General features: G+C 42.5%; 1 non-coding gene and 1 pseudogene across 1 annotated transcript; both read right to left on the reverse strand.

The window, feature by feature from the left end:
- Positions 1-2,950: 2,950 nt before the first annotated feature.
- Positions 2,951-3,144, reverse strand: LOC130296027 (U2 spliceosomal RNA). Its single transcript, XR_008849110.1, has one exon. It is a non-coding gene; the product is annotated as a U2 spliceosomal RNA (small nuclear RNA).
- A 6,846-nt stretch (positions 3,145-9,990) lies between these two features.
- LOC130296132 (U2 spliceosomal RNA) lies at positions 9,991-10,162 on the reverse strand (annotated as a pseudogene).
- Positions 10,163-27,210: the final 17,048 nt, after the last annotated feature.

The raw sequence follows: 27,210 nt of genomic DNA on the forward strand, positions 1-27,210 counted from the left end.
CTCCTCTCCTTGAATAAGGCAGTTGCCCACAAAGCGAGAGAAAGGGGATTCGGGACTCGCCGCTTTCACCACCTCCCAGTATCTTCTACAGGTCCCAATGGTGGCAAAGGTGATGTAGAAGATTCCCGAAAAGAAGGTTGCTATTCCCAGGGTGTCAGCCGTGGGGAAGCCTTGATCCGCCAGCATCTTCTTGCAGAACACGTCGTGGGACATGTCCGGCACCCTTCCGTCCACGGGCTTGAGCTTCAAGGCAACAGTCTGCCTCATCCAGGGCTCCAGGGTTGGAGCTTCCAGGTTAGGAATTCTGCCGCCCTTCTGCCTTGCCGTGGTGGAGGTTGAAGCTTGCTGTGGTTGGGGCTGGACCTCCAGGCCTTGCCCTGCAGCCTCCTGGGTGGACTTGCTGGTTGAGGCCATGGCTTCTTCCAGCAGGCTCTTTTCCGCTTCCTTGCTTGCTTGTGGAGAGAGGCTTCGCAAAGTCTTCTTTCCCGGGTGGGAGGAGCTATGCAGATCCGGTCCCGGTGGGAGGAGCTATGCAAATCCTTCTCCAGAGGCAGCGAGTTTCTTCGAAAAGATTCTGCGCCGCCTTCCTCTTCGCCGCTGTTCCGGAATTCACCGCCGATTCCCTTCTTCCAGGTTCTTCGTCGGCTTCTTCCGGAGCTGCAGTCTTCAAGATCTTCTCCTTCTTCAGATGTTCCGAGGCAGGCAGGAGACGATCTTCAGGTGGTATGCTCTAGAGAAATGCGGTTCTAATAAGAACGAAAAGTACTGCAATCGTACTACGCAAAATCTCTACCACAATGCTTGGAGTTCTTCAGACCGTAGCGATCATGGTATCTCCCCTGCCAGGTACTACACTTGATCTTTGCCAAAAGGCCGAGAAGCGATAACCGTGAAAGGGGCGGGCCCAACAAGGTCCCCTTCATGGGCACTATCACTGCTTGCTGTCAGGGAGGCTGCCAGACAATTTCCCATGCACACTCTGGGCTGGGGGGCAGTCAACCACCAGTACACACAGCAGAACCTAAACCCATACCATTATTGCTAAGCAGCAAGACAGGGGCCCATTGCACTCCCACGGGGCCTTTTTAAATGCAATCCATAACCCGGATTTGCCAGGAACCCTTCTTACTCCTCCTACTTGCATGTGACACTGGGCTTAGGATCTGCATAGGAAACACACACACAAGCACACACCTACCTTTGTTGCCTGCAGATGCCTCCTTGGCTGTCCCCAAACGGTATCAAACCAACACCCACGGGAAGCTGTAAGCATAGAGGACATGCCTGCACCCTATTGGACTTACCTGTGTGGGTTAAATCCGGGTTATTTGACAACCTATGGCGGTGATGGTTCTGCTCAGGCAGAGCAGTGCTGATGCTCCTCATAAAGCTGTCGCTGCTGTGAAGGTTCTAGGTGACATCACAATCCCTATGGTTACATACACAACAAAGCTGGGTTGTTGTTGTTTACACTCTGCAAGGCCTGTGGAAGTGAGTGACATCATAGCACTGTAGTTCTGAGGGTTCTAGATGGATGCAACAATCTCCTGTTGCTTCTATGAAGGCCATAATAGACAACATCACCAAACAGCTCCATAGTCACATACACAGCAAAGGTGAGATGTTGTTTACACCTAGTGATGTCAGTGGTATTGAGTGACATCACAGCACAGTGCTAAGGCTCCTGGGCCTGGACACAGCAGCGGCTGCAATATCTCAACGGAGAATACGTTTATATATATGTGTGTGTGTGCGCGTATATATATATATATATATATATATATATATATATATATATATATTTCTCCGCCGAAATCACTTTTAAACCCATTTCCACCTTTTTTTCCCTTCTCTTCCTCTTACTTTTTTTTCACGTTTTTTTTACGTTTTTCTCCTTTTCGCCTCTTTTCTGGGCGTATTATTCTTCTTTTTTTTCGTCTAATGCATACCACATCAGTGCAGCAATGCTTATTCAATACCGCCAGCAGATGGAGACACTGGGGGATAATTTTCTAAGGATTTATACTGATTTTTCCTGTCTGAATTTGTCGCACACAAAGTTGCAGGCCAAATATGTGTGACATTTCTGCGACTTTAGCTTCTAGAGCATTTTTACAACATTATACATAGGTGCTGAATACATAAAAAGCGACTGTTCAGCGACAGACAAGTCGCATCGGCTGAAAGTAGGCCAGAATGTCAGTCCATGTTGGAGCAGGTTTAGATACAGTCTAAAGCATAGATCTCAAAGTCTGTGCACAGAATTTAGCAAGGGCCTCGCACCTTCTGATGCATCAGGTAGGTGCACAATAGCATAGCCTAACCCTCTGTACTTTGGTCTATATTGATGCGGGACATAGACAGCCAGCTGATGACCAATCCATTAGTGCAATGGATGGCTGGAAGCATTTGTCTTTGCCTTTGCAATACCACAGAAGCAATGCATGGTCAATGTACAGCAATGACACACCTGTGTGAACAGCCAGGAGACCCCCCCATGTTATGTTACATAGTTACATAGTTAGTACGGTCGAAAAAAGACATATGTCCATCAAGTTCAACCAGGGAATTAAGGGGTAGGGGTGTGGCGCGATATTGGGGAAGGGATGAGATTTTATATTTCTTCATAAGCATTAATCTTATTTTGTCAATTAGGAACATTCAGCACCCACCCGCTATAAGGCAGCTGCCTATCATGTCATGCCCTACCTGCACAGGTGTGCTGGCTGCTCAGATGATCCAATTAAGGAGGCCATTTAGTCAGCAGCAGCAGAAGTCCTGTGCCTGGACGCTCCAACAGCGGCCAGACACAAGCAGAAGCAGAAGCAGCAGCAGCACCACCTTTTGTTTTTTGGCTGCAGCAGCAGCAAGGCCCACAGGGCTGGCTAGCTGGCTAGCCAGCAAGCAGGTAGCAATGAAAGTAGGAATCTTTCTTTTTAACCCTGTAAGGGGGTGGTGCACTGTACCCGAAGATACTGCCATATCGGGTCAATGCATAGGGCGACGGAAGCAAGCTTCGAAATTGGCCCCCGTTCTCAAAAATCCATTTAATATATGGTCCCCAGATAGGGGACGTATCAGATATTAAACTGATAAGAACAGATTTTTTTACGTTTTTATTAGTAAAGTGCAAAAACAAGAAATACATACAAGTAAACTTTCACTACTATTCAAAATGCATCATATTACATATCACATTATTGCATTCCAAAGACTAAAGTGCCAAAGTGAATTAGCTTTCTGGGCCCCCAGTCTCTTTTTGTCCAATAAATAGTAGACAAAAAGATCACTCAGTGCAAGTTTAAAACAGTCACTTTCACTAATCAAGTCTTTCTGGAAAACCAAAATATTGCGAGACTTCCATAAGGCATTCTTGACGGTATTCACAACAGTCCATATCACTCTCTCTGTATCTTTATTTTGACTCGTAAAATTCCCGAATAAAACAACTTCATGATTAAAAGTCTTTAGACCGGTAAGAAACATTAAAAGACTCGCCACACTTTTCCACACCTCTTGAGCATAAAAACAGTTCCAAAACACATGTAAGACTGTCTCTTCTCCTCCACAGCTTCCTCTTGGACATCTTGAAGTATTGCACAATCCCCGTCTGTGCTGAAAGTGTCTGGTAGGTACACACTCATGTGCTATTGACCATGCAAGATCTTTATTGCAATTCTCCAGATACGGTGCATTAACCATCCTCCACACTCTGTCACATTTTGTTTTAGAGAAGTTTAAAATCCCAGAGGTTTGCTCCGATCTCCTGAGCTCCATCTCTATTCTTTTGGGATGCTTGAGAATCTCAATGTCCATGTCTTTCAAGTTATACAGACGAATCACTTTCTCTAAAACCATATAGTGCTTTGGAGGTATGATTAAAACAGGGGATGTCTGAGGTAGGTGAATCCATTTTCTTTTTCTAAATATATCACCAGCAGCATACTTTAGATAAAATGTCCATTGTTTAGAGGATAAAACAGTCTTAAAACACATGCTAAAAAACTTCAGGTATAAAAAATTTTTAAGATTAGGAACGTTTTTACCTCCATTTTTGTGCAGCTTGTACATAATGTCTCTCTTGAGTTTTTCCATCCTTGAACTCCAGATAAAATGAAAAAATTGTTTTTGCAGGTTTTTAAGAACAGTCTCTGATGGAGGAAACACTGTGTTAAGGTACAATAAAACAGGTAAAAGCAAGGAACGTATAATTAAAAGCTTCCCTTCAATTGATAGTTTCCTAAGCTTCCAAAAGTCAATTTTTTTCTGTACCTTTTCTTTAATAATGTTCCAACTCTCCTCTCCATCATTTTTTGCATTAAAAACCACTCCTAAAACCTTTATTTTCTCACTCTGGATCTTTAGTTGGGGGATGTCTGTATTTGACCACTTCCCAATCCCCAAACATTCACATTTAGCAATATTTAGTTTAAAAGCAGATGCTTGGCAAAAAAATTCAGTCTTCATCAAGGCTCTTCTGACAGATACTTCTGAGTCACATAAAATGGTGACATCATCCATATATGCAAGGGTTTTCGTAAACTGTCCATTACCCCCTGGTATGGGGACCCCTCTGATCACCTTGTCCTTTCTCAGCATAGCCAGTAGGGGTTCTATTGCACATATAAATAGCAGCGGTGACAAAGGGCATCCTTGCTTAACGCCCGAACTCAGTAAAACATCTTCAGATAAAAACCCATTGACTAAAATTTTGCTAAAGCAGTCATTGTATAAAAGTGCAACATGCTTGATAAAACTCTCTGGAAAACCCATCTTTTTTAAAACAGTCCATAAATGCTGGTGGGAAACTCTGTCATATGCTTTCATAAAATCAAGAGATAACACTGCAAGCTTCTGTTGGCGCTCCTGCTGGTACCAGATGGCATCTCTGATGACATTGAGATGCTCCCACACTGCACGCCCTGGGACACCACATACTTGGTCAGGGTGGATCACCGTCTCAATCACTAGCTTCATGCGGTTGACCAAGATTTTTGCAAAAATTTTATAGTCCACATTGAGTAGAGTGATTGGTCTCCAATTTTCTAGCTTTGTCTTGTCTCCTTTCTTGTACAACAAAGTCACCACACCACTCCTCCAGGACTCAGGCAGCTTCTCACAGTTAAAAACCTCTTTAAGAACAGCATAAAAATCAGACTTTAAAATTTCCCAAAAAGACAGGTAAAATTCTATTTGTAATCCATCAGATCCAGGAGTTTTCCCTTTTAAAAAACTCTTTACTGCACTTTCCACTTCAGCCATATTCACACTATTGCACAAAACATCTTTGTCCTGATCACTCAGACAATATTGCACAGAGTCCATTACTTCGGGTAAAAAGTCAGAGTCAATGTGTTTTTCACTAAAAAGATCATGATAAAAACTGTGTGCTTTATTTAAAAGTCCATCTTTAGTAGTCTCACCATCAAGATTTTTTATTAATTCTTTCTTTTCAACAAGTTTCTTTAAAAAGAAGCGTGAGCAAGTCTCATTTTTTTCCATATGTTCCACTTTTGCATTATAAATAATTTCTTTACCTTTTCCTTCCACAGCTTTCTTTATCTCCTCTTTCACCTTTACAATTGTATCATCCATGTTCACACCAATGCTCCTCAGCTGGTAACAGGTTTGCAGTTTTGTGTTTAGCCTTTTAAACCACCTTTGCTTCTCCTTGGCTTTGTTCACACCAGCACGCATAAAAAATTCTTTTATTTTGGCCTTTGCATGCTCCCACCAGTCCAGCATTGATGCAAACCGCTGTTGGAGATTTTTTAGTTTTTTATAATAAATAACAAAGTCTCTCTTTATGATTTCATCTTCTAGGAGCTGTGAGTTCAGTCTCCAAACACCTTTCCCTTTGATGACATCAGGTAAGTAAATTTCCACAGAGAGAAGTTTGTGGTCAGACAAGACATTATCTGTGAGTTTAGCATTATTTATTTTTATATTTTCAGAAATAAGGACAAAGTCAATTCTGGATTTATAGATGTTACTTTCCCAGGTGTAACCAGGGTCAGATGGGTTTTGACTTCTCCAGGCATCTTGCAATCTGTTGTCCTGAATTAGATTCTTCAGCTGCACTTCAGTCTTGTCTTTTCTCACAGACCCAGAGACTCTCCTCTCATCAGGCAACACACAGTTAAAATCTCCTCCCAAGACAAGAGAGGTAGCTCCATGCAAATACAACTGCACAATCTCTAGGAGGGAGGATCTTTCTTCTTTAACAGGGGAGGCATAGATGTTAATAATCCTCAACTCCACTCCATTATATTGTACATTCACAAGCAATGCCCTCCCAGGCACAATTTCCACAAAGGACATGATGTTAAAGTCCTGGCCCTTAAAAAGTATTCCAACTCCAGAGTTCTTGTTTGAGTTGTCACCTGACCAGATAGATGGGCCATATATCCAGTCAGTTCTCAGGTATTCATAATTCATGTGATGATAAATTCCACATTCTTGAATTAGAAAAATTCTTGCATTCAAAGTTGACAAAAATGAAAAAAAAGCAGCCCTCCTTGCAGGACTCTTTATTCCTCTCGCATTAAGCGAGGCAATGCTGATGGTAGCCATTTAACCCTTTTCAGGAGTTGCTGCCTCAGACTCAGGAGATGTAAGTTCCTGGATTACTTGAGATGGTGCAACCAGTAACCGTTTTGTTTGGCCACTGTTCACATCTGAGACAACAGGATCTTTCTTTCTCTTTTTTTTCAAGTCTTCAACCTCCATTTCCTCTGACCAGTCTCTTGCAAGTGTAGCCACAGATGATCCCTGCTCCATATCTGACTCGGCAAAGTCCGACTCAGTGACAGCGACCACCGACTCCACCGCCCCCATGGTGACAGCAGGGACAGCACGGGGTTCACTGCCACCAACTTTCCGCTGGATAACATCTGGCTTTACAGCAGCAGGTTTTACAGTCTCTTTCTTTTTAACTGCAGAGACTGCAGTCTGAACAGACCCAACAGTAACAGCAACAGGAACAGGATCCGCAGTCTGAATAGTGTCCACAGGTTTGGATCCAGCCTCGGGTGTGGCAGCAATAGCAGCAGCAGCAGCCTGGTCACAAGATGATGCAGCGACCTCCGCCCAAGTTCTGGACCTGTACAGACAGTCTTTGAACACATGTCCACGTTGCCCGCAGAGATTGCACACCACCTCCTCCGTGCAACCTCCTGAGGTATGTCCAGCTTTGCCGCAGCGACCACAGAACTGCACAGATGGTGAAGTGCAAGCATCCTGTCTGTGGCCAAAGCTCCTGCATTTTCTGCAAAATTCCGGCATGTTGTTATAAAACAGGTAGCCTCTGTCTCTGCCAATTGTAAAGCTGGAGGGCGGATGTTGCATGCCCTCAATTCCATCAGGATCAGCTCTAAACTTCACACGGAACTTGTATTTACCAGTCCAGAGATCCTCTGTATTGAAGATTTTCTCTCCTCCTTTCACCTCAGAGCAATATCTCTGGAGAAAGCGCCCAATGTCAGCCAGATTCACATACGGATTGTACATGAACACCACCAGGTTTGTCTCTCCTGCAGTGTATAACACAGTGAAGGTAAGTCCATCCAGCTCAGGTGAATTCAGCTTGGACTTTAATTGGTAGTGCAGATTCTGACAGGCGCTGTGAGATTCAAGCACAAGGACATATGAAGCTCTCCCATGCTGCTGCAGACATAGAATATCCTGCTTTTTCACCAGCAAGGTCTTTAGGAAGATGTTCTTCACAAGATGTTCCAAGCTGAACTTGTCCAATGCACTTTCAAGGATATCCACACGAAATCCATTCTTTATCCTGGTCTCTCCATCTTTCAGGTAATTAATTCGGCTCTGGAAAGCCATTATCGCACAATTCACAGTAGCCCCCGCAAGGGATAGCTCCTGCAATCCACCTCGCACCTCTTGATCTTAGCCAAAAGGCCGAGAAGCGATAACCGTGAAAGGGGCGGGCCCAACAAGGTCCCCTTCATGGGCACTATCACTGCTTGCTGTCAGGGAGGCTGCCAGACAATTTCCCATGCACACTCTGGGCTGGGGGGCAGTCAACCACCAGTACACACAGCAGAACCTAAACCCATACCATTATTGCTAAGCAGCAAGACAGGGGCCCATTGCACTCCCACGGGGCCTTTTTAAATGCAATCCATAACCCGGATTTGCCAGGAACCCTTCTTACTCCTCCTACTTGCATGTGACACTGGGCTTAGGATCTGCATAGGAAACACACACACAAGCACACACCTACCTTTGTTGACTGCAGATGCCTCCTTGGCTGTCCCCAAACGGTATCAAACCAACACCCACGGGAAGCTGTAAGCATAGAGGACATGCATGCACCCTATTGGACTTACCTGTGTGGGCTAAATCCGGGTTATTTGACAACCTATGGCGGTGATGGTTCTGCTCAGGCAGAGCAGTGCTGATGCTCCTCATAAAGCTGTCGCTGCTGTGAAGGTTCTAGGTGACATCACAATCCCTATGGTTACATACACAACAAAGCTGGGTTGTTGTTGTTTACACTCTGCAAGGCCTGTGGAAGTGAGTGACATCATAGCACTGTAGTTCTGAGGGTTCTAGATGGATGCAACAATCTCCTGTTGCTTCTATGAAGGCCATAATAGACGACATCACCAAACAGCTCCATAGTCACATACACAGCAAAGGTGAGATGTTGTTTACACCTAGTGATGTCAGTGGTATTGAGTGACATCACAGCACAGTGCTAAGGCTCCTGGGCCTGGACACAGCAGCGGCTGCAATATCTCAACGGAGAATACGTTTATATATATGTGTGTGTGTGCGCGTATATATATATATATATATATATATATATTTCTCCGCCGAAATCACTTTTAAACCCATTTCCACCTTTTTTTCCCTTCTCTTCCTCTTACTTTTTTTTCACGTTTTTTTACGTTTTTCTCCTTTTCGCCTCTTTTCTGGGCGTATTATTCTTCTTTTTCTTTTTTTTTCGTCTAATGCATACCCCATCAGTGCAGCAATGCTTATTCAATACCGCCAGCAGATGGAGACACTGGGGGATAATTTTCTAAGGATTTATACTGATTTTTCCTGTCTGAATTTGTCGCACAGAAAGTTGCAGGCCAAATATGTGTGACATTTCTGCGACTTTAGCTTCTAGAGCATTTTTACAACATTATACATAGGTGCTGAATACATAAAAAGCGACTGTTCAGCGACAGACAAGTCGCATCGGCTGAAAGTAGGCCAGAATGTCAGTCCATGTTGGAGCAGGTTTAGATACAGTCTAAAGCATAGATCTCAAAGTCTGTGCACAGAATTTAGCAAAGGCCTCGCACCTTCTGATGCATCAGGTAGGTGCACAATAGCATAGCCTAACCCTCTGTACTTTGGTCTATATTGATGCGGGACATAGACAGCCAGCTGATGACCAATCCATTAGTGCAATGGATGGCTGGAAGCATTTGTCTTTGCCTTTGCAATACCACAGAAGCAATGCATGGTCAATGTACAGCAATGACACACCTGTGTGAACAGCCAGGAGACCCCCCCATGTTATGTTACATAGTTACATAGTTAGTACGGTCGAAAAAAGACATATGTCCATCAAGTTCAACCAGGGAATTAAGGGGTAGGGGTGTGGCGCGATATTGGGGAAGGGATGAGATTTTATATTTCTTCATAAGCATTAATCTTATTTTGTCAATTAGGAACATTCAGCACCCACCCGCTATAAGGCAGCTGCCTATCATGTCATGCCCTACCTGCACAGGTGTGCTGGCTGCTCAGATGATCCAATTAAGGAGGCCATTTAGTCAGCAGCAGCAGAAGTCCTGTGCCTGGACGCTCCAACAGCGGCCAGACACAAGCAGAAGCAGAAGCAGCAGCAGCAGCAGCACCACCTTTTGTTTTTTGGCTGCAGCAGCAGCAAGACCCACAGGGCTGGCTAGCTGGCTAGCCAGCAAGCAGGTAGCAATGAAAGTAGGAATCTTTCTTTTTAACCCTGTAAGGGGGTGGTGCACTGTACCCGAAGATACTGCCATATCGGGTCAATGCATAGGGCGACGGAAGCAAGCTTCGAAATCGGCCCCGTTCTCAAAAATCCATTTAATATATGGTCCCCAGATAGGGGACGTATCAGATATTAAACTGATAAGAACAGATTTTTTTGATTGAAAGAGCTTTATTTTCCGTTCAGTCATTACAAGTCGTACAATAAATTACAGTCACACAAAGCATGATAGTACAATACACAGCAAAGGTTCCCTAAGCTATACATCGCACACCATGCTACTCTAACATTCAGCTCAATCCTGCAATAGAAAGGCACAAGAGATCAAACAAAAAACCAAATAATACAATCTGTGATCATTACTTGTAGGAAGGGAGGCTGGCTGGCAGCCTCCCATACACACTCTGGCTGGTTGGCAGTCACCCACCAGTACACACAGCAGACCCTAAACCCATATCATTATTGCTAAGCAGGAAGATGGGAGTCCATTTCACTCTGATGGACCATTTTTAAATTCAATCCATAACCTGGCTTTGGCAGGAACCCTTCTTACTCCTCCTACTTGCATTTGATACTGGGTTTAGGATCTGCATAGGAAACACACACACACACACACACACACACACACACACACACACACACATACAAGCACACACTTACCTGTGTTTCCTGCTGACGCCTCCTTGGCTGTCCCCAAACGGTATAAAACCAACAGCCACGGGAAGCTGTAAGGATAGAGGACATACCTGCATCCTATTGGACTCACTTGTCTTGGTTAAATCCAACTTATTTGACAACCTATGGTGCTGCTACTTCTGCTCATGGCAGTGCTGCTTCTGACAAGGCTGTTCTTTGGTGGGCCTAGGCGACATCACAATCTCCATGGTTACATACACAACAAAGGTCAGATGTTGTTTACACCTGGCCATGCCAGTGGTATTGAGTAGCATATCCCAGTGCTAAGGGTCCTGGGTGCAACAATCTTTCAATGGGGAATAGCCGCACTGAGTTTGTCAAGTGCACCCATGTTTGCAACTCCAACAATACACACATATGTATGTATGTATGTATGTGTGTATGTGTGTATGTGTGTATGTATGTCTATCTATCTATCTATCTATCTATCCACCCATCTATCTCTATATATATATTTATCTCTCTCTCTCTATATGTATATATATAATTTTTTTTCTTTTAAATATATATATATATATATATATAGAGAGAGAGAGAGATGGAAATACTTTTTTAAACATGTTTTCACCTCATTTTTACCTTCTTTTTTTCTTCTCTCCATGTTTTCCTTCTTTCCTATGCTGCTGCTTCTTATTTTTCTTCTTTTTCAGACCCTATCATTGCACTATTGCTTATTCAATACCACCAGCAGATGGAGACACTATATTACAACATTAGTTGTGAGCAGCAGTTTGTACAAACAAATGCCTCATAGCTGATGTCCTATCCACCTAGGCACATAGGCACCACCTATTGTCTATTGCCTGCAGTAGGGGCCCACTGGACTAGCCAGCAAGCAGCTGCAGCAAATAAACAGATAATCTTTCTTTCCAACACTGAAACCTGGTGGTGCATTTAATATATGCTATCAGACAGGGGACATATCAGATATTAAACTGATATAAACAGACACCACATTTGATACCAGCCAAAAGGAAGGATGAGAAGTGATAACTGTGAAAGGGGAGGAACCAACGCTGTCCCCTTCACATGCACCATCACTACTTGTAGGAAGGGAGGCTGGCTGGCAGCCTCCCATACACACTCTGGCTGGGTGGCAGTCACCCACCAGTACACATAGCAGACCCTAAACCCATATCATTATTGCTAAGCAGGAAGATGGGAGTCCATTTCACTCTGATGGACCATTTTTAAATGCAATCCATAACCTGGCTTTGGCAGGAACCCTTCTTACTCCTCCTACTTGCATTTGATACTGGGTTTAGGATCTGCATAGGAAACACACACACACACACACACACACACACACATACAAGCACACACTTACCTGTGTTGCCTGCTGACGCCTCCTTGGCTGTCCCCAAACGGTATAAAACCAACAGCCACGGGAAGCTGTAAGGATAGAGGACATACCTGCATCCTATTGGACTCACTTGTCTTGGTTAAATCCAACTTATTTGACAACCTATGGTGCTGCTACTTCTGCTCATGGCAGTGCTGCTTCTGACAAGGCTGTTCTTTGGTGGGCCTAGGCGACATCACAATCTCCATGGTTACATACACAACAAAGGTCAGATGTTGTTTACACCTGGCCATGCCAGTGGTATTGAGTAGCATATCCCAGTGCTAAGGGTCCTGGGTGCAACAATCTTTCAATGGGGAATAGCCGCACTGAGTTTGTCAAGTGCACCCATGTTTGCAACTCCAACAATACACACATATGTATGTATGTATGTATGTGTGTATGTGTGTATGTGTGTATGTGTGTATGTATGTCTATCTATCTATCTATCTATCTATCTATCTATCTATCCACCCATCTATCTCTATATATATATTTATCTCTCTCTCTCTATATGTATATATATAATTTTTTTTTCTTTTAAATATATATATATATATATATATATAGAGAGAGAGAGATGGAAAAACTTTTTAAACATGTTTTCACCTCATTTTTACCTTCTTTTTTTCTTCTCTCCATGTTTTCCTTCTTTCCTATGCTGCTGCTTCTTATTTTTCTTCTTTTTCAGACCCTATCATTGCACTATTGCTTATTCAATACCACCAGCAGATGGAGACACTATATTACAACATTAGTTGTGAGCAGCAGTTTGTACAAACAAATGCCTCATAGCTGATGTCCTATCCACCTAGGCACCACCTATTGTCTATTGCCTGCAGTAGGGGACCACTGGACTAGCCAGCAAGCAGCTGCAGCAAATAAACAGATAATCTTTCTTTCCAACACTGAAACCTGGTGGTGCATTTAATATCTGCTATCAGATAGGGGACATATCAGATATTAAACTGATATAAACAGACACCACATTTGATACCAGCCAAAAGGAAGGATGATAAGTGATAACTGTGAAAGGGGAGGAACCAACGCTGTCCCCTTCACATGCACCATCACTACTTGTAGGAAGGGAGGCTGGCTGTCAGCCTCCCATACACACTCTGGCTGGGTGGCAGTCACCCACCAGTACACACAGCAGACCCTAAACCTATATCATTATTGCTAAGCAGGAAGATGGGAGTCCATTTCACTCTGATGGACCATTTTTAAATGCAATCCATAACCTGGCTTTGGCAGGAACCCTTCTTACTCCTCCTACTTGCATTTGATACTGGGTTTAGGATCTGCATAGGAAACACACACACACACACACACACAAGCACACACTTACCTGTGTTGCCTGCTGACGCCTCCTTGGCTGTCCCCAAACGGTATAAAACCAACAGCCACGGGAAGCTGTAAGGATAGAGGACATACCTGCATCCTATTGGACTCACTTGTCTTGGTTAAATCCAACTTATTTGACAACCTATGGTGCTGCTACTTCTGCTCATGGCAGTGCTGCTTCTGACAAGGCTGTTCTTTGGTGGGCCTAGGCGACATCACAATCTCCATGGTTACATACACAACAAAGGTCAGATGTTGTTTACACCTGGCCATGCCAGTGGTATTGAGTAGCATATCCCAGTGCTAAGGGTCCTGGGTGCAACAATCTTTCAATGGGGAATAGCCGCACTGAGTTTGTCAAGTGCACCCATGTTTGCAACTCCAACAATACACACATATGTATGTATGTATGTATGTGTGTATGTGTGTATGTGTGTATGTATGTCTATCTATCTATCTATCCACCCATCTATCTCTATATATATTTATCTCTCTCTCTCTCTCTCTCTATATGTATATATATATAATTTTTTTTTCTTTTAAATATATATATATATATATATATATATGTGTATATACATATAGAGAGAGAGAGAGATGGAAATACTTTTTTAAACATGTTTTCACCTCATTTTTACCTTCTTTTTTTCTTCTCTCCATGTTTTCCTTCTTTCCTATGCTGCTGCTTCTTATTTTTCTTCTTTTTCAGACCCTATCATTGCACTATTGCTTATTCAATACCACCAGCAGATGGAGACACTATATTACAACATTAGTTGTGAGCAGCAGTTTGTACAAACAAATGCCTCATAGCTGATGTCCTATCCACCTAGGCACATAGGCACCACCTATTGTCTATTGCCTGCAGTAGGGGCCCACTGGACTAGCCAACAAGCAGCTGCAGCAAATAAACAGATAATCTTTCTTTCCAACACTGAAACCTGGTGGTGCATTTAATATATGCTATCAGATAGGGGACATATCAGATATTAAACTGATATAAACAGACACCACATTTGATACCAGCCAAAAGGAAGGATGAGAAGTGATAACTGTGAAAGGGGAGGAACCAACGCTGTCCCCTTCACATGCACCATCACTACTTGTAGGAAGGGAGGCTGGCTGGCAGCCTCCCATACACACTCTGGCTGGGTGGCAGTCACCCACCAGTACACACAGCAGACCCTAAACCCATATCATTATTGCTAAGCAGGAAGATGGGAGTCCATTTCACTCTGATGGACCATTTTTAAATGCAATCCATAACCTGGCTTTGGCAGGAACCCTTCTTACTCCTCCTACTTGCATTTGATACTGGGTTTAGGATCTGCATAGGAAACACACACACACACACACACACACACACACATACAAGCACACACTTACCTGTGTTGCCTGCTGACGCCTCCTTGGCTGTCCCCAAACGGTATAAAACCAACAGCCACGGGAAGCTGTAAGGATAGAGGACATACCTGCATCCTATTGGACTCACTTGTCTTGGTTAAATCCAACTTATTTGACAACCTATGGTGCTGCTACTTCTGCTCATGGCAGTGCTGCTTCTGACAAGGCTGTTCTTTGGTGGGCCTAGGCGACATCACAATCTCCATGGTTACATACACAACAAAGGTCAGATGTTGTTTACACCTGGCCATGCCAGTGGTATTGAGTAGCATATCCCAGTGCTAAGGGTCCTGGGTGCAACAATCTTTCAATGGGGAATAGCCGCACTGAGTTTGTCAAGTGCACCCATGTTTGCAACTCCAACAATACACACATATGTATGTATGTATGTATGTGTGTATGTGTGTATGTGTGTATGTGTGTATGTATGTCTATCTATCTATCTATCTATCTATCCACCCATCTATCTCTATATATATATTTATCTCTCTCTCTCTATATGTATATATATAATTTTTTTTTCTTTTAAATATATATATATATATATATATATATATATAGAGAGAGAGAGAGATGGAAATACTTTTTTAAACATGTTTTCACCTCATTTTTACCTTCTTTTTTTCTTCTCTCCATGTTTTCCTTCTTTCCTATGCTGCTGCTTCTTATTTTTCTTCTTTTTCAGACCCTATCATTGCACTATTGCTTATTCAATACCACCAGCAGATGGAGACACTATATTACAACATTAGTTGTGAGCAGCAGTTTGTACAAACAAATGCCTCATAGCTGATGTCCTATCCACCTAGGCACATAGGCACCACCTATTGTCTATTGCCTGCAGTAGGGGACCACTGGACTAGCCAGCAAGCAGCTGCAGCAAATAAACAGATAATCTTTCTTTCCAACACTGAAACCTGGTGGTGCATTTAATATCTGCTATCAGATAGGGGACATATCAGATATTAAACTGATATAAACAGACACCACATTTGATACCAGCCAAAAGGAAGGATGAGAAGTGATAACTGTGAAAGGGGAGGAACCAACGCTGTCCCCTTCACATGCACCATCACTACTTGTAGGAAGGGAGGCTGGCTGGCAGCCTCCCATACACACTCTGGCTGGGTGGCAGTCACCCACCAGTACACACAGCAGACCCTAAACCCATATCATTATTGCTAAGCAGGAAGATGGGAGTCCATTTCACTCTGATGGACCATTTTTAAATGCAATCCATAACCTGGCTTTGGCAGGAACCCTTCTTACTCCTCCTACTTGCATTTGATACTGGGTTTAGGATCTGCATAGGAAACACACACACACACACACACAAGCACACACTTACCTGTGTTGCCTGCTGACGCCTCCTTGGCTGTCCCCAAACGGTATAAAACCAACAGCCACGGGAAGCTGTAAGGATAGAGGACATACCTGCATCCTATTGGACTCACTTGTCTTGGTTAAATCCAACTTATTTGACAACCTATGGTGCTGCTACTTCTGCTCATGGCAGTGCTGCTTCTGACAAGGCTGTTCTTTGGTGGGCCTAGGCGACATCACAATCTCCATGGTTACATACACAACAAAGGTCAGATGTTGTTTACACCTGGCCATGCCAGTGGTATTGAGTAGCATATCCCAGTGCTAAGGGTCCTGGGTGCAACAATCTTTCAATGGGGAATAGCCGCACTGAGTTTGTCAAGTGCACCCATGTTTGCAACTCCAACAATACACACATATGTATGTATGTATGTATGTGTGTATGTGTGTATGTGTGTATGTGTGTATGTATGTCTATCTATCTATCTATCTATCTATCTATCCACCCATCTATCTCTATATATATATTTATCTCTCTCTCTCTATATGTATATATATAATTTTTTTTTCTTTTAAATATATATATATATATATATATATATATATATATAGAGAGAGAGAGAGATGGAAATACTTTTTTAAACATGTTTTCACCTCATTTTTACCTTCTTTTTTTCTTCTCTCCATGTTTTCCTTCTTTCCTATGCTGCTGCTTCTTATTTTTCTTCTTTTTCAGACCCTATCATTGCACTATTGCTTATTCAATACCACCAGCAGATGGAGACACTATATTACAACATTAGTTGTGAGCAGCAGTTTGTACAAACAAATGCCTCATAGCTGATGTCCTATCCACCTAGGCACCACCTATTGTCTATTGCCTGCAGTAGGGGACCACTGGACTAGCCAGCAAGCAGCTGCAGCAAATAAACAGATAATCTTTCTTTCCAACACTGAAACCTGGTGGTGCATTTAATATATGCTATCAGATAGGGGACATATCAGATATTAAACTGATATAAACAGACACCACATTTGATACCAGCCAAAAGGAAGGATGATAAGTGATAACTGTGAAAGGGGAGGAACCAACGCTGTCCCCTTCACATGCACCATCACTACTTGTAGGAAGGGAGGCTGGCTGGCAGCCTCCCATACACACTCTGGCTGGGTGGCAGTCACCCACCAGTACACACAGCAGACCCTAAACCCATATCATTATTGCTAAGCAGGAAGATGGGAGTCCATTTCACTCTGATGGACCATTTTTAAATGCAATCCATAACCTGGCTTTGGCAGGAACCCTTCTTACTCCTCCTACTTGCATTTGATACTGGGTTTAGGATCTGCATAGGAAACACACACACACACACACACACACACACACACATACAAGCACACACTTACCTGTGTTGCCTGCTGACGCCTCCTTGGCTGTCCCCAAACGGTATAAAACCAACAGCCACGGGAAGCTGTAAGGATAGAGGACATACCTGCATCCTATTGGACTCACTTGTCTTGGTTAAATCCAACTTATTTGACAACCTATGGTGCTGCTACTTCTGCTCATGGCAGTGCTGCTTCTGACAAGGCTGTTCTTTGGTGGGCCTAGGCGACATCACAATCTCCATGGTTACATACACAACAAAGGTCAGATGTTGTTTACACCTGGCCATGCCAGTGGTATTGAGTAGCATATCCCAGTGCTAAGGGTCCTGGGTGCAACAATCTTTCAATGGGGAATAGCCGCACTGAGTTTGTCAAGTGCACCCATGTTTGCAACTCCAACAATACACACATATGTATGTATGTATGTATGTGTGTATGTGTGTATGTGTGTATGTGTGTATGTATGTCTATCTATCTATCTATCTATCTATCCACCCATCTATCTCTATATATATATTTATCTCTCGCTCTCTATATGTATATATATAATTTTTTTTTCTTTTAAATATATATATATATATATATATAGAGAGAGAGAGATGGAAATACTTTTTTAAACATGTTTTCACCTTCTTTTTTTCTTCTCTCCATGTTTTCCTTCTTTCCTATGCTGCTGCTTCTTATTTTTCTTCTTTTTCAGACCCTATCATTGCACTATTGCTTATTCAATACCACCAGCAGATGGAGACACTATATTACAACATTAGTTGTGAGCAGCAGTTTGTACAAACAAATGCCTCATAGCTGATGTCCTATCCACCTAGGCACATAGGCACCACCTATTGTCTATTGCCTGCAGTAGGGGACCACTGGACTAGCCAGCAAGCAGCTGCAGCAAATAAACAGATAATCTTTCTTTCCAACACTGAAACCTGGTGGTGCATTTAATATCTGCTATCAGATAGGGGACATATCAGATATTAAACTGATATAAACAGACACCACATTTGATACCAGCCAAAAGGAAGGATGAGAAGTGATAACTGTGAAAGGGGAGGAACCAACGCTGTCCCCTTCACATGCACCATCACTACTTGTAGGAAGGGAGGCTGGCTGGCAGCCTCCCATACACACTCTGGCTGGGTGGCAGTCACCCACCAGTACACACAGCAGACCCTAAACCCATATCATTATTGCTAAGCAGGAAGATGGGAGTCCATTTCACTCTGATGGACCATTTTTAAATGCAATCCATAACCTGGCTTTGGCAGGAACCCTTCTTACTCCTCCTACTTGCATTTGATACTGGGTTTAGGATCTGCATAGGAAACACACACACACACACACACACACACACAAGCACACACTTACCTGTGTTGCCTGCTGACGCCTCCTTGGCTGTCCCCAAACGGTATAAAACCAACAGCCACGGGAAGCTGTAAGGATAGAGGACATACCTGCATCCTATTGGACTCACTTGTCTTGGTTAAATCCAACTTATTTGACAACCTATGGTGCTGCTACTTCTGCTCATGGCAGTGCTGCTTCTGACAAGGCTGTTCTTTGGTGGGCCTAGGCGACATCACAATCTCCATGGTTACATACACAACAAAGGTCAGATGTTGTTTACACCTGGCCATGCCAGTGGTATTGAGTAGCATATCCCAGTGCTAAGGGTCCTGGGTGCAACAATCTTTCAATGGGGAATAGCCGCACTGAGTTTGTCAAGTGCACCCATGTTTGCAACTCCAACAATACACACATATGTATGTATGTATGTATGTGTGTATGTGTGTATGTGTGTATGTGTGTATGTATGTCTATCTATCTATCTATCTATCTATCCACCCATCTATCTCTATATATATATTTATCTCTCTCTCTCTCTATATGTATATATATAATTTTTTTTTCTTTTAAATATATATATATATATTTATATATATAGAGAGAGAGAGAGAGATGGAAATACTTTTTTAAACATGTTTTCACCTCATTTTTACCTTCTTTTTTTCTTCTCTCCATGTTTTCCTTCTTTCCTATGCTGCTGCTTCTTATTTTTCTTCTTTTTCAGACCCTATCATTGCACTATTGCTTATTCAATACCACCAGCAGATGGAGACACTATATTACAACATTAGTTGTGAGCAGCAGTTTGTACAAACAAATGCCTCATAGCTGATGTCCTATCCACCTAGGCACCACCTATTGTCTATTGCCTGCAGTAGGGGACCACTGGACTAGCCAGCAAGCAGCTGCAGCAAATAAACAGATAATCTTTCTTTCCAACACTGAAACCTGGTGGTGCATTTAATATATGCTATCAGATAGGGGACATATCAGATATTAAACTGATATAAACAGACACCACATTTGATACCAGCCAAAAGGAAGGATGAGAAGTGATAACTGTGAAAGGGGAGGAACCAACGCTGTCCCCTTCACATGCACCATCACTACTTGTAGGAAGGGAGGCTGGCTGGCAGCCTCCCATACACACTCTGGCTGGGTGGCAGTCACCCACCAGTACACACAGCAGACCCTAAACCCATATCATTATTGCTAAGCAGGAAGATGGGAGTCCATTTCACTCTGATGGACCATTTTTAAATGCAATCCATAACCTGGCTTTGGCAGGAACCCTTCTTACTCCTCCTACTTGCATTTGATACTGGGTTTAGGATCTGCATAGGAAACACACACACACACACACACACACACACAAGCACACACTTACCTGTGTTGCCTGCTGACGCCTCCTTGGCTGTCCCCAAACGGTATAAAACCAACAGCCACGGGAAGCTGTAAGGATAGAGGACATACCTGCATCCTATTGGACTCACTTGTCTTGGTTAAATCCAACTTATTTGACAACCTATGGTGCTGCTACTTCTGCTCATGGCAGTGCTGCTTCTGACAAGGCTGTTCTTTGGTGGGCCTAGGCGACATCACAATCTCCATGGTTACATACACAACAAAGGTCAGATGTTGTTTACACCTGGCCATGCCAGTGGTATTGAGTAGCATATCCCAGTGCTAAGGGTCCTGGGTGCAACAATCTTTCAATGGGGAATAGCCGCACTGAGTTTGTCAAGTGCACCCATGTTTGCAACTCCAACAATACACACATATGTATGTATGTATGTGTGTATGTGTGTATGTGTGTATGTGTGTATGTATGTCTATCTATCTATCTATCTATCTATCTATCTATCTATCTATCTATCCACCCATCTATCTCTATATATAGTTATCTCTCTCTCTCTCTCTATATGTATATATATATATATATATATTTATTTATTTTTTTTCTTTTAAATATATATATATATATATATATATATATATGTATATACATATATATAGAGAGAGAGATGGAAATACTTTTTTAAACATGTTTTCACCTCATTTTTACCTTCTTTTTTTCTTCTCTCCATGTTTTCCTTCTTTCCTATGCTGCTGCTTCTTATTTTTCTTCTTTTTCAGACCCTATCATTGCACTATTGCTTATTCAATACCACCAGCAGATGGAGACACTATATTACAACATTAGTTGTGAGCAGCAGTTTGTACAAACAAATGCCTCATAGCTGATGTCCTATCCACCTAGGCACATAGGCACTACCTATTGTCTATTGCCTGCAGTAGGGACCCACTGGACTAGGCAGCAAGCAGCTGCAGCAAATAAACAGATAATCTTTCTTTCCAACACTGAAACCTGGTGGTGCATTTAATATATGCTATCAGATAGGGGACATATCAGATATTAAACTGATATAAACAGACACCACATTTGATACCAGCCAAAAGGAAGGATGAGAAGTGATAACTGTGAAAGGGGAGGAACCAACGCTGTCCCCTTCACATGCACCATCATTACTTGTAGGAAGGGAGGCTGGCTGGCAGCCTCCCATACACACTCTGGCTGGGTGGCAGTCACCCACCAGTACACACAGCAGACCCTAAACCCATATCATTATTGCTAAGCAGGAAGATGGGAGTCCATTTCACTCTGATGGACCATTTTTAAATGCAATCCATAACCTGGCTTTGGCAGGAACCCTTCTTACTCCTCCTACTTGCATTTGATACTGGGTTTAGGATCTGCATAGGAAACACACACACACACACACACACACACACACACACACACACACACACATACAAGCACACACTTACCTGTGTTGCCTGCTGACGCCTCCTTGGCTGTCCCCAAACGGTATAAAACCAACAGCCACGGGAAGCTGTAAGGATAGAGGACATACCTGCATCCTATTGGACTCACTTGTCTTGGTTAAATCCAACTTATTTGACAACCTATGGTGCTGCTACTTCTGCTCATGGCAGTGCTGCTTCTGACAAGGCTGTTCTTTGGTGGGCCTAGGCGACATCACAATCTCCATGGTTACATACACAACAAAGGTCAGATGTTGTTTACACCTGGCCATGCCAGTGGTATTGAGTAGCATATCCCAGTGCTAAGGGTCCTGGGTGCAACAATCTTTCAATGGGGAATAGCCGCACTGAGTTTGTCAAGTGCACCCATGTTTGCAACTCCAACAATACACACATATGTATGTATGTATGTATGTGTGTATGTGTGTATGTGTGTATATGTGTATGTATGTCTATCTATCTATCTATCTATCTATCCACCCATCTATATCTATATATATTTATCTCTCTCTCTCTCTATATGTATATATGTATAATTTTTTTTTCTTTTAAATATATATATATATATATATATATATATATATATATATATGTATATGTGTATATACATATAGAGAGAGAGAGATGGAAATACTTTTTTAAACATGTTTTCACCTCATTTTTACCTTCTTTTTTTCTTCTCTCCATGTTTTCCTTCTTTCCTATGCTGCTGCTTCTTATTTTTCTTCTTTTTCAGACCCTATCATTGCACTATTGCTTATTCAATACCACCAGCAGATGGAGACACTATATTACAACATTAGTTGTGAGCAGCAGTTTGTACAAACAAATGCCTCATAGCTGATGTCCTATCCACCTAGGCACATAGGCACCACCTATTGTCTATTGCCTGCAGTAGGGGCCCACTGGACTAGCCAGCAAGCAGCTGCAGCAAACAAACAGATAATCTTTCTTTCCAACACTGAAACCTGGTGGTGCATTTAATATATGCTATCAGATAGGGGACATATCAGATATTAAACTGATATAAACAGACACCACATTTGATACCAGCCAAAAGGAAGGATGAGAAGTGATAACTGTGAAAGGGGAGGAACCAACGCTGTCCCCTTCACATGCACCATCACTACTTGTAGGAAGGGAGGCTGGCTGGGTGGCAGTCACCCACCAGTACACACAGCAGACCCTAAACCCATATCATTATTGCTAAGCAGGAAGATGGGAGTCCATTTCACTCTGATGGACCATTTTTAAATGCAATCCATAACCTGGCTTTGGCAGGAACCCTTCTTACTCCTCCTACTTGCATTTGATACTGGGTTTAGGATCTGCATAGGAAACACACACACACACATACAAGCACACACTTACCTGTGTTGCCTGCTGACGCCTCCTTGGCTGTCCCCAAACGGTATAAAACCAACAGCCACGGGAAGCTGTAAGGATAGAGGACATACCTGCATCCTATTGGACTCACTTGTCTTGGTTAAATCCAACTTATTTGACAACCTATGGTGCTGCTACTTCTGCTCATGGCAGTGCTGCTTCTGACAAGGCTGTTCTTTGGTGGGCCTAGACGACATCACAATCTCCATGGTTACATACACAACAAAGGTCAGATGTTGTTTACACCTGGCCATGCCAGTGGTATTGAGTAGCATATCCCAGTGCTAAGGGTCCTGGGTGCAACAATCTTTCAATGGGGAATAGCCGCACTGAGTTTGTCAAGTGCACCCATGTTTGCAACTCCAACAATACACACATATGTATGTATGTATGTATGTGTGTATGTGTGTCTGTATGTCTATCTATCTATCTATCTATCTATCTATCTATCTATCCATCTATCCACCCATCTATCTCTATATATATTTATCTCTCTCTCTCTATATGTATATATATATATATATATATATATATATATATATATATATATAATTTTTTTCTTTTAAATATATATATATATATATTTATATATATGTATATACATAGAGAGAGAGAGAGAGATGGAAATACTTTTTTAAACATGTTTTCACCTCATTTTTACCTTCCTTCTTTCCTATGCTGCTGCTTCTTATTTTTCTTCTTTTTCAGACCCTATCATTGCACTATTGCTTATTCAATACCACCAGCAGATGGAGACACTATATTTCAACATTAGTTGTGAGCAGCAGTTTGTACAAACAAATGCCTCATAGCTGATGTCCTATCCATCTAGGCACATAGGCACCACCTATTGTCTATTGCCTGCAGTAGGGGCCCACTGGACTAGCCAGCAAGCAGCTGCAGCAAATAAACAGATAATCATTCTTTCCAACACTGAAACCTGGTGGTGCATTTAATATATGCTATCAGATAGGGGACATATCAGATATTAAACTGATATAAACAGACACCACATTTGATACCAGCCAAAAGGAAGGATGAGAAGTGATAACTGTGAAAGGGGAGGAACCAACGCTGTCCCCTTCACATGCACCATCATTACTTGTAGGAAGGGAGGCTGGCTGGCAGCCTCCCATACACACTCTGGCTGGGTGGCAGTCACCCACCAGTACACACAGCAGACCCTAAACCCATATCATTATTGCTAAGCAGGAAGATGGGAGTCCATTTCACTCTGATGGACCATTTTTAAATGCAATCCATAACCTGGCTTTGGCAGGAACCCTTCTTACTCCTCCTACTTGCATTTGATACTGGGTTTAGGATCTGCATAGGAAACACACACACACACACACACACACACATACAAGCACACACTTACCTGTGTTGCCTGCTGACGCCTCCTTGGCTGTCCCCAAACGGTATAAAACCAACAGCCACGGGAAGCTGTTAGGATAGAGGACATACCTGCATCCTATTGGACTCACTTGTCTTGGTTAAATCCAACTTATTTGACAACCTATGGTGCTGCTACTTCTGCTCATGGCAGTGCTGCTTCTGACAAGGCTGTTCTTTGGTGGGCCTAGGCGACATCACAATCTCCATGGTTACATACACAACAAAGGTCAGATGTTGTTTACACCTGGCCATGCCAGTGGTATTGAGTAGCATATCCCAGTGCTAAGGGTCCTGGGTGCAACAATCTTTCAATGGGGAATAGCCGCACTGAGTTTGTCAAGTGCACCCATGTTTGCAACTCCAACAATACACACATATGTATGTATGTATGTATGTGTGTATGTGTGTATGTATGTCTATCTATCTATCTATCTATCTATCCACCCATCTATCTCTATATATATTTATCTCTCTCTCTCTCTATATGTATATATATATATATATATATATATATATATATATATATATATAATTTTTTTTTCTTTTAAATATATATATATATATACATATATATATATATATATATATATATGTATATACATATAGAGAGAGAGAGAGAGATGGAAATACTTTTTTAAACATGTTTTCACCTCATTTTTACCTTCTTTTTTTCTTCTCTCCATGTTTTCCTTCTTTCCTATGCTGCTGCTTCTTATTTTTCTTCTTTTTCAGACCCTATCATTGCACTATTGCTTATTCAATACCACCAGCAGATGGAGACACTATATTACAACATTAGTTGTGAGCAGCAGTTTGTACAAACAAATGCCTCATAGCTGATGTCCTATCCACCTAGGCACATAGGCACCACCTATTGTCTATTGCCTGCAGTAGGGGCCCACTGGACTAGCCAGCAAGCAGCTGCAGCAAATAAACAGATAATCTTTCTTTCCAACACTGAAACCTGGTGGTGCATTTAATATATGCTATCAGATAGGGGACATATCAGATATTAAACTGATATAAACAGACACCACATTTGATACCAGCCAAAAGGAAGGATGAGAAGTGATAACTGTGAAAGGGGAGGAACCAACGCTGTCCCCTTCACATGCACCATCACTACTTGTAGGAAGGGAGGCTGGCTGGCAGCCTCCCATACACACTCTGGCTGGGTGGCAGTCACCCACCAGTACACACAGCAGACCCTAAACCCATATCATTATTGCTAAGCAGGAAGATGGGAGTCCATTTCACTCTGATGGACCATTTTTAAATGCAATCCATAACCTGGCTTTGGCAGGAACCCTTCTTACTCCTCCTACTTGCATTTGATACTGGGTTTAGGATCTGCATAGGAAACACACACACACACACACACACACACACAAGCACACACTTACCTGTGTTGCCTGCTGACGCCTCCTTGGCTGTCCCCAAACGGTATAAAACCAACAGCCACGGGAAGCTGTAAGGATAGAGGACATACCTGCATCCTATTGGACTCACTTGTCTTGGTTGAATCCAACTTATTTGACAACCTATGGTGCTGCTACTTCTGCTCATGGCAGTGCTGCTTCTGACAAGGCTGTTCTTTGGTGGGCCTAGGCGACATCACAATCTCCATGGTTACATACACAACAAAGGTCAGATGTTGTTTACACCTGGCCATGCCAGTGGTATTGAGTAGCATATCCCAGTGCTAAGGGTCCTGGGTGCAACAATCTTTCAATGGGGAATAGCCACACTGAGTTTGTCAAGTGCACCCATGTTTGCAACTCCAACAATACACACATATGTATGTATGTATGTATGTGTGTATGTGTGTATGTGTGTATGTATGTCTATCTATCTATCTATCTATCTATCTATCCACCCATCTATCTCTATATATATATTTATCTCTCTCTCTCTATATGTATATATATAATTTTTTTTTCTTTTAAATATATATATATATATATATATATATAGAGAGAGAGAGAGATGGAAATACTTTTTTAAACATGTTTTCACCTCATTTTTACCTTCTTTTTTTCTTCTCTCCATGTTTTCCTTCTTTCCTATGCTGCTGCTTCTTATTTTTCTTCTTTTTCAGACCCTATCATTGCACTATTGCTTATTCAATACCACCAGCAGATGGAGACACTATATTACAACATTAGTTGTGAGCAGCAGTTTGTACAAACAAATGCCTCATAGCTGATGTCCTATCCACCTAGGCACCACCTATTGTCTATTGCCTGCAGTAGGGGACCACTGGACTAGCCAGCAAGCAGCTGCAGCAAATAAACAGATAATCTTTCTTTCCAACACTGAAACCTGGTGGTGCATTTAATATATGCTATCAGATAGGGGACATATCAGATATTAAACTGATATAAACAGACACCACATTTGATACCAGCCAAAAGAAAGGATGATAAGTGATAACTGTGAAAGGGGAGGAACCAACGCTGTCCCCTTCACATGCACCATCACTACTTGTAGGAAGGGAGGCTGGCTGGCAGCCTCCCATACACACTCTGGCTGGGTGGCAGTCACCCACCAGTACACACAGCAGACCCTAAACCCATATCATTATTGCTAAGCAGGAAGATGGGAGTCCATTTCACTCTGATGGACCATTTTTAAATGCAATCCATAACCTGGCTTTGGCAGGAACCCTTCTTACTCCTCCTACTTGCATTTGATACTGGGTTTAGGATCTGCATAGGAAACACACACACACACACACACACACACACACACACACACACAT

This window comes from Hyla sarda, chromosome 11 (assembly GCF_029499605.1).
Source record: "Hyla sarda isolate aHylSar1 chromosome 11, aHylSar1.hap1, whole genome shotgun sequence".
In the NCBI taxonomy this organism is placed as follows: domain Eukaryota; kingdom Metazoa; phylum Chordata; class Amphibia; order Anura; family Hylidae; genus Hyla; species Hyla sarda.